Source organism: Alnus glutinosa, chromosome 10, assembly GCF_958979055.1.
Source record: "Alnus glutinosa chromosome 10, dhAlnGlut1.1, whole genome shotgun sequence".
Classification (NCBI taxonomy): domain Eukaryota; kingdom Viridiplantae; phylum Streptophyta; class Magnoliopsida; order Fagales; family Betulaceae; genus Alnus; species Alnus glutinosa.
Window position 1 is genome coordinate 19786134 of NC_084895.1, and position 7743 is coordinate 19793876.

Below are 7743 nucleotides of genomic sequence, written 5' to 3' on the forward strand. Positions count from 1 at the left end.
TTCAATAAGACAAATATAGCCTTATAAAATCAAAAAAAAAAATTTCTCTCATTGAGATTTAATTTTCATTTTTAATTCATAAGAATATTAAATATATACAAAAGTGAAACACGTTTGAGTTATGTATGCACATATCATATGTCATATAAATTCTGAGATGGATAGATTACGTAAAAGTTCTATATAGGGATCATAGATCAAATTTAATTTTATATATATTCTATTTTGATAATAAAATAGAAAGAAAACTGCACTTAACCCACTCAAACTTGCACATTATATATTTGCAATCACTTACAAACTTTAAAAAAGTTATAATCTAACCCTCTAAATTACCAAGTCCTTTTACTTTAATTTGCACCCTCTATCAACATTTTCCATTAACATGATGGAAAATAAAAGATATTTCTTCGATAGATTTATCGTTCGATAATATAATTAATGCAGACAATTGGAATAAGCAACGCAATTAATGGCTTGGCATGCATACATCACACTGGGTGGGATATATCATAGGAAGTCTCCGGCAATGGCGCGCATGATCAAACACTTCAAAGAAAACAAAAATTTTGTACCTCAACCAATTAAGTATATACCGATAAAATTCATCTCTAATCAATAATCTTAATATTTTATAATATTTATATACATATAATTTTGTCATTGTTTTATGAATATATATATTGAAATAACTTGTTCAAATATATATATATATATATATTAAAATAACAAATGAATATTTATATTATTTTTTGTGAACTAGTGAATAGTACTTGAATGTATTTTATTATATATATTTTGACAATGAATTCTATACTGATCAATGTATTAACAAACTCAACTGGATCTAAAAACTTTTTAGTGAAAAAGTATATAATAAAGTGAAAGGAGCTAGAAAGTGAGAACCTGAAAATTTGGCTTGCAAGAAAAGCTTGTATTGTTGGATATATATAGCACTAAATTCTTCCTCTAATTAGTTGCAAATTTGGTTTCTTTCTCTTTTTTCTTAGATATTGATGATGCATCCACTCTTCTTCTTGCACTTGTATATATACTACTCGTGGTTTGTGCTTGTCAATATCAGGCCTCTTTAATCTCTCTTCAAATAACAAAAATAAGGCAAAAAATGTAAAATTAGTCACTAAAATTTTAGTAAGATGCAATTAGCTTCATAGGTAGGGTTGGCAATTTTTGACACGACCCATGAACCCGATACGAACACGACACGGAAAAATGTGGCATATCCAAATTGCAAATATTTTAAACTTCGAAGTTAAGATTGCAAAACCGCTTATAGATACTCCGGGTGTGTAAGTAAAGTTTTTAAATATTTGTTTTTTTGAATTTTGTCATGGACTCATGGATGGAACAATTTGATAATAATTTTGGTTTAGCTGCATATGTGGGATTGGGACATATGGAGCAATTTTTTTTTTTTTTTGCTGACCACTTAAAAATAGTTTTAGCCAATTTTTATACTTTTAAGGCTCCGTTATTGAAAAATTGATTTTTTCTTATGCACCAAATATTGTAAAATATTGCCAATAAAAAAAAAATCTTTGAAAATAATTATTTTTAAAAATATTTTTAAATAGAAAGTATTTTACATTGAAACAAACAGAATCTATTAGGCTAATTGCCACTTGATAAGAACGGTTTTGCATTTATTTATTTTTTATTTTTTATTACACAAAACACATCATGCTTTTTGTTTTGTTTTCTTTCTTTCTTCTTCTTCTTCTTCTTCTTCTTCTTCTTCTTTTTTTTTTTTTTTTTTTTTTTTTTTTTTTTTTTATCAATATTTTAAACTATATATCATTGGGAAGATCAAGAAATTTATTTTTATTTTTAATTGTATGTATTTTTTTTTTTTTTTTTTTTATTATGTCTAATATTACTACATAATTAAGTCCATCTTTCCCATCTAAATGTAATGGGAGGTGAAGGTGGTTGGTTGGAGGGGCGGATAAGTCAAATCCCTCCAACTCTAACAGTTATGTATGCGTATCTTTAAATACTAAAATGTGAAATGATGACTTTTTGCCATTTGTCGTCAAAAGACACAACCAACCATTAGTTGGTTGGAGAACGTAATTTCAGGATAAGGACGAAGGATTAATAGTACGTTTCAGGTAATTAAGGGTAAAAAGTCATACGGTTATTAATTTTTTTTTTTTTTTTTTTTTTTTTTTTTTTTTTTTTTTTTTTTTTTTTTTTTTTAAGGGAAAGTGTGATGATTTCATTAATAACACTCAAAAGGTAACGAAAATACAGATTATAGTGACTCATCATAATACAAGTACTCCATTATAGTTACCCAGAACACAGATTATACCAACAGCTGCTACCAATAAGACTAACCAACAGAAATGTGCCTTTACGTTGAGATATGAACCTTTACTTGCACTATGGAGTCGGTCACAAACCTGTACTTAAAAGCAATGACCAGGCTAAATCAAACCCAAAGCAAACTGTTAAATACAATCTATCAAAAGCAAAAAAACACCCAAAGCAAAAACTACCGTTGGAGAAAACACCAACGGAGACGACGCGTGCAACACACACGCCACCATAGGACAAACCCCTGCAACAGCCTAAAGCAAGAAAACTCCTGGGCACCACCAAACACGGCAAAGATACGAAACGTGGCCATCACGCGCGGCCCAAAGTGTGTAGAACACGCGCCGATCATTGCTGAGCTTTCCGGCCGTAGAAGGCAGCGTCTGAACCAGAGGACGACAATGAGCACGGCAAGGGGGCGCGTGTCGACTAGAGAGCTATGAAACAGCGCAGATCTGGGCTCAAAGAGTGATAAAAACTGAAACCCAACCAAGATCTTCCGCTAGCGGCACGATCGGCGGATTCTCCCCCTCCGACACCTCTCTGAAATGTTTTCCTACCAACCAAAGAAAACTAAAAAAACTAAAAGACTACACAAACTTCCATAATCCAAGCGGACTAGAAGGACTAAAAACCACCACCGGAACAAGTCCGGAGGGACTCAAAACTCCAAATAGCCCTAGTGACTAGGAGACTGTAACCTCCGCTGGAGAAAACCAAGAAGAAACAAAACCACTCTAGCCCGAAAAGGGCTAAGAGAAGAAACAAAAACCGGGAGGAGGGAGGTTTGGAACCTCCCTCCCCCAACAAGCAGCAAGAACCGATGGGGAGAAGTTTCTGGAGAAAGGGGAAGAGGTCTTTTCTCTCTCTCTCTCTCCGTCATACGGTTATTAATTGTTTACTAACCAACAATTACTTTCGAAGGCCATTAAAAATTAATAAATGCTTACCACTTAAGGCATGTCAATTTTATGATAGGCAGGTAACGGTTAATTGCTAATTGCCTTTATATATTATATATATTTTTTTAAAAAAATTATATATATATATATATATAAAACTACATTGTTTTAGTTTAGGGCTAAGTAAAAGTAAAATCACCGGATATTTTTTCTCTAGCGGCGCACATCTCATTTTTAACTTTTTATACTCCAAAGACCCAATTACATGTGGGTTACTGATTTTATATTTTTTCCAAATCACAAACCACATCATGCTATTTGCATTACGGAAGAACCAAAATATCCCTTTCCAATTGTTATGAGCTTTCACATAATAGAAACAAGACGTCCTTACTACAAAAAAATTATATGATCTTATGAGATAGATTCTCTAAAATTAACTTTGACACAACTGATCACTGTGGGTGATGTTAAATAGGAAGGGAAAATTAATGAAAAGGAAAAATGTTGATATATAGCGCGCAACTCTGGGAAGGGTGATTTTCTTGTATTAGCCATACACAGCTCGATCGCTAGCGCATGCAGAAGCCCAAATCTCTTTATCAAACTAATTGGGTTGTAATTGCTTGCTGCCCATCGATCACCACCAACAAAGCTAAACTAGTGATCTAGAACAGGCAATAATTAATGGCATTTTATTATACTCACGGACTCCCTTGATTTTCATTGTGGAAATTTGAGGTTAGAGTGCAAAGCCAACTCGATCTCCCTCTCACTCACATCCCGTGCCTCTCGTGTACAAATTTCATCTTCAACTCGTGGGCTCAATCTTTTAGGTTCAAATATTTGTGTGGAGTACCGAAACAAATGTGAATGGTCCTACGAAAGAAATTGTGCCGTCTTCATTTGAAAAGATCAATCAAACTTCATATGAGATCGATGCAAACAAAACAAAGGTTGTTGGGACTGAAATTGTCATTCTTTTTCATTAGTTTTCTCAGTCATTCAAAATTTTCTTCTTCAAGTTTGTTCAACAATTCAGATAGATTGTTTAGGTATTTTTGTTGAGAGCTTGGGAGGTGTATTGTGAAAAGATTGCTTAGAACATAGCAAAAAAAATTATCACTTTTTTTTTTTTTTTAATAGGAGATCAATGGATGAATGATTATTCGATAATATATTCAAGATTATAAGTAATAAACAAATCATGCAACGGTTTTAAATTATGAAGATTCGTGAAAAACAACCGAATAAATTAAAGCTATAAATATTTTTAATTAATTATTATTTAACTTTATTTTTTATTCTTGACCTATCTAAACTAAAATCCTGCCTCGTCACTGTCACCAAAATATTTTCTTTATAAAAATTCATCAAAATTAAAAGAATCGCCCATTAATTAAAGCGATTGCAATGAAGTCCACAAAAATTAACAGTACAGAAAACGAACATCTCATATGTTTCACCTGATATCAAAATTAACAGAACAGAAAACCAACCTCTCATATGTTTCATCTGATATCAAAATGTGCAAAGCAAAGTCAAAAAGCTAAAAAAGCAAAGAAAGATTTCCACGTACACGTCCATGACAGTTTCACGTATTTGTAATGATGATACCCAAGACTTTGGTTTAAGTCCACCTACTAAATTTATCTCTACCTCATAACCAATATAGTTGAAAAAAGTCAGACCTCTAATTATTTTTCATTTTTTTTTAAATAATAATAAAAACTTTTGGCACATGTAAGTATGTAATTGAATGATGTTAAAATTATTTTTGTAATGACTGATGTATTTTTAATTATATGCTAACACGTGGCAAAAGTTATTAGGAAAGAACTCCTCCCTCCTCTCCAAACAACATGAAGGAGGAGATTTTTCAAGGTTAAAATAAATAGAAAAGCCAGAGAGGAGCTCAAGAGCCGAAGCTCTATGTTAAAGAGAGACGAAGCTCACTGTTTCTTTGGCAATTAGGGATGTGTTTGTTGCACAACATAAAGGTGCACAACAAGACATATTGGTGGGACCCATGCATGTGGGTCTGACATGCATGGGTCCGACCAATGTGTAATGTTATGTGAAAATCATTTTCTTGTAATTAGCATAGTTAAAATTCCCTTTTGTTGACTTCTCAAAACATTGGCATTCTTGTAATTGATTATGTGTCATCTTTTTGATTGGCTGCAAATTGTGATTTTGTAAACAAAAAGTATGATTTTAAACCAAATTGTAGAAAATGAATCGTTTTGGATTACTTTTTTTTTTTAAAAAAAAAAAAAATTGCGATTTGATAGCACAAAAAATCTAATTTTTTAAAATCATAAGCAATGATTTTTTTTTTTGAAACACACAATTTTGAAAGCTAAACTGTGATTTTGCTAAATGTTGAACTGTGTTTTTAAAAATCATGTTTTCAAATTGCTATTTTTAAATCGTAAAACCAAACAAGCACTAAATGATCGAGGGAAACCTGATGACCTGATGGCGATAAAGGGAAGTGGGTCGAAAGGGGTCATATGCCCTCCCCTAGCATGTAGATCTCTCCGGCGCGAAGCGTTTCGAGTTCGTTTGCCTTACTTTGGATGGCCCAAAAATTCTGGCCCATTTTTTTTCCCCATTTAAATTGGTCCCCTAAATGTACTCTGATCGACTCTAATTTTTTACCATTGCTGGTTTATTTTATTGTCTACATTCTGTCAACAAAAATGCTACCATATTAAGGACATTGTATTTCCAGAGGACTTCCAGAAGATTTATTGTAGAATATTAATTCAAGAATGGAGAGGGTTGAACAAGGCAAAATCTACACAGAATATCACTAAGAAGGAAGGGTCATGATGAAGGAAATATTCTAAAGACTTTACAGCTCAGCAAAGTCGATTTTTCTTGCAGACCGTTCGGACAGCCAGAAGAAGCATCCTGATGCTAGCCATAGAAAGTCAGGGTTTGATACTTGATCGGACAACCCAATGAACGCAAACCACCGAGAGCTAGGATGTCCAGACGTAAAAGTGAAGACTGCGAACGGAGAAGCCTTTTGTGCAACCGCTCAAACTCTAGGGTTCGAGGTCTAGATGTGCTTCAGTTATTTTATGAAGTTTCAATTGCAACTGTCCGAACGCCAGAAGTCAAGTCTAGACGCTACCTAGGGAAATCCGAGTTTGTGTAGAATTAGGATTCTGAAACCTATTTAAAAGGGTTTCTAGGTTGTGTTATTTTAAGGATCATTCTATATAGAAATCCATTGTGCTAAGAGAAGGTTTTTAGGCAAATATTATTAGATGTTTTAATTCTCTTAGAGTTTGTGTGGTAACCGTTCAACAGTTTTGAAGCCTAACTAGAGAGGAACTCTAGTTCAAGGGATCTATTGAAGAACTCTTTAGACAAGGGGTTTAGTTGAGAAGCGCTCAAGTATAGCTACTTATTAGAGTTCAAGGTACGACTATTGCAAGGGTATTGTGGATACTATTATCTTGTAATTAGCTATTTCTTCTGTTAGTAGATTTCCTGGATTTGGCTACCCCAATGTAGTTTTTCTCTTTAGTGCAAAAAGTTTTCACTACGTAATCAAAATATCTGTGCCTATCTCTTTACTGCTTTTATATTTTGGTTGCATGCTCGGTTGCGGTTGATTATTTAAAAGTCATTATTTTTCAATTGGTATTAGAGCGGGTTCACTCATGTTTTTAGACTTGTTTTCTGAGTGTTTTCCCTGACTCCTACCATGTCTCTAAATCTTAATTTTGTCCCTGCTTTTGATGGTACTAATTATGACTATTGAAAAGCAAAAATGAGATTTTTTCTAAAATCTATAAATGTTTGACATATAGTTGAATCTGGATAGACCCCACCAGAAACACCAAATGTTGAATGGACTATCATTCAAATTCATTCTCGTATTTCGAATGATAATGCCTTAAATGCCATCTGCTTAGCACTTTCACCATCTGAATTCTCATAAATCTCACATTGTGAAACCGCATATGAAGGCACAAAACTTGTAAAATCTGCCAAACTTCAATATTAGTTTCCCAATTTGAAGGAATTAAGATGCTAGATGATGAATCTTTTAGTGAGTTTTACATCAAGATTAATGATTTGAGAAATTCTGTGATAAATCTTGGTAACAAAATATCTTATGCAAAACTCCTTAAGAAGATTCTTAGATCTTTGTCCAGGGACGTGGCTAGAATAAATTATGGGTATGGGCCAGGGTTAAAAAATTTTATTCCGGGGACAGGAAGCTAAAATGTTTTTTTTTTATTTTTATTTTTCTTCGAGATTCAAGATGAAAAATAAAATACCCTGAAAAGGAGATTAGAGAGCAAAAATACTGTGCAAGAAGCTTAAAATTCGGGTCTTCTACCAATTCCAATCAAGCACCCCATAGAACTCGTTTGATCCAACTACGTGTTCTCTCAAATAATAGCTCCCAACAAGTGTCCAAAGGGGCAAAAGGCCCAATCCAGGTCAAGCTCGGCTGCCCAAGCCAGGAAGCAAT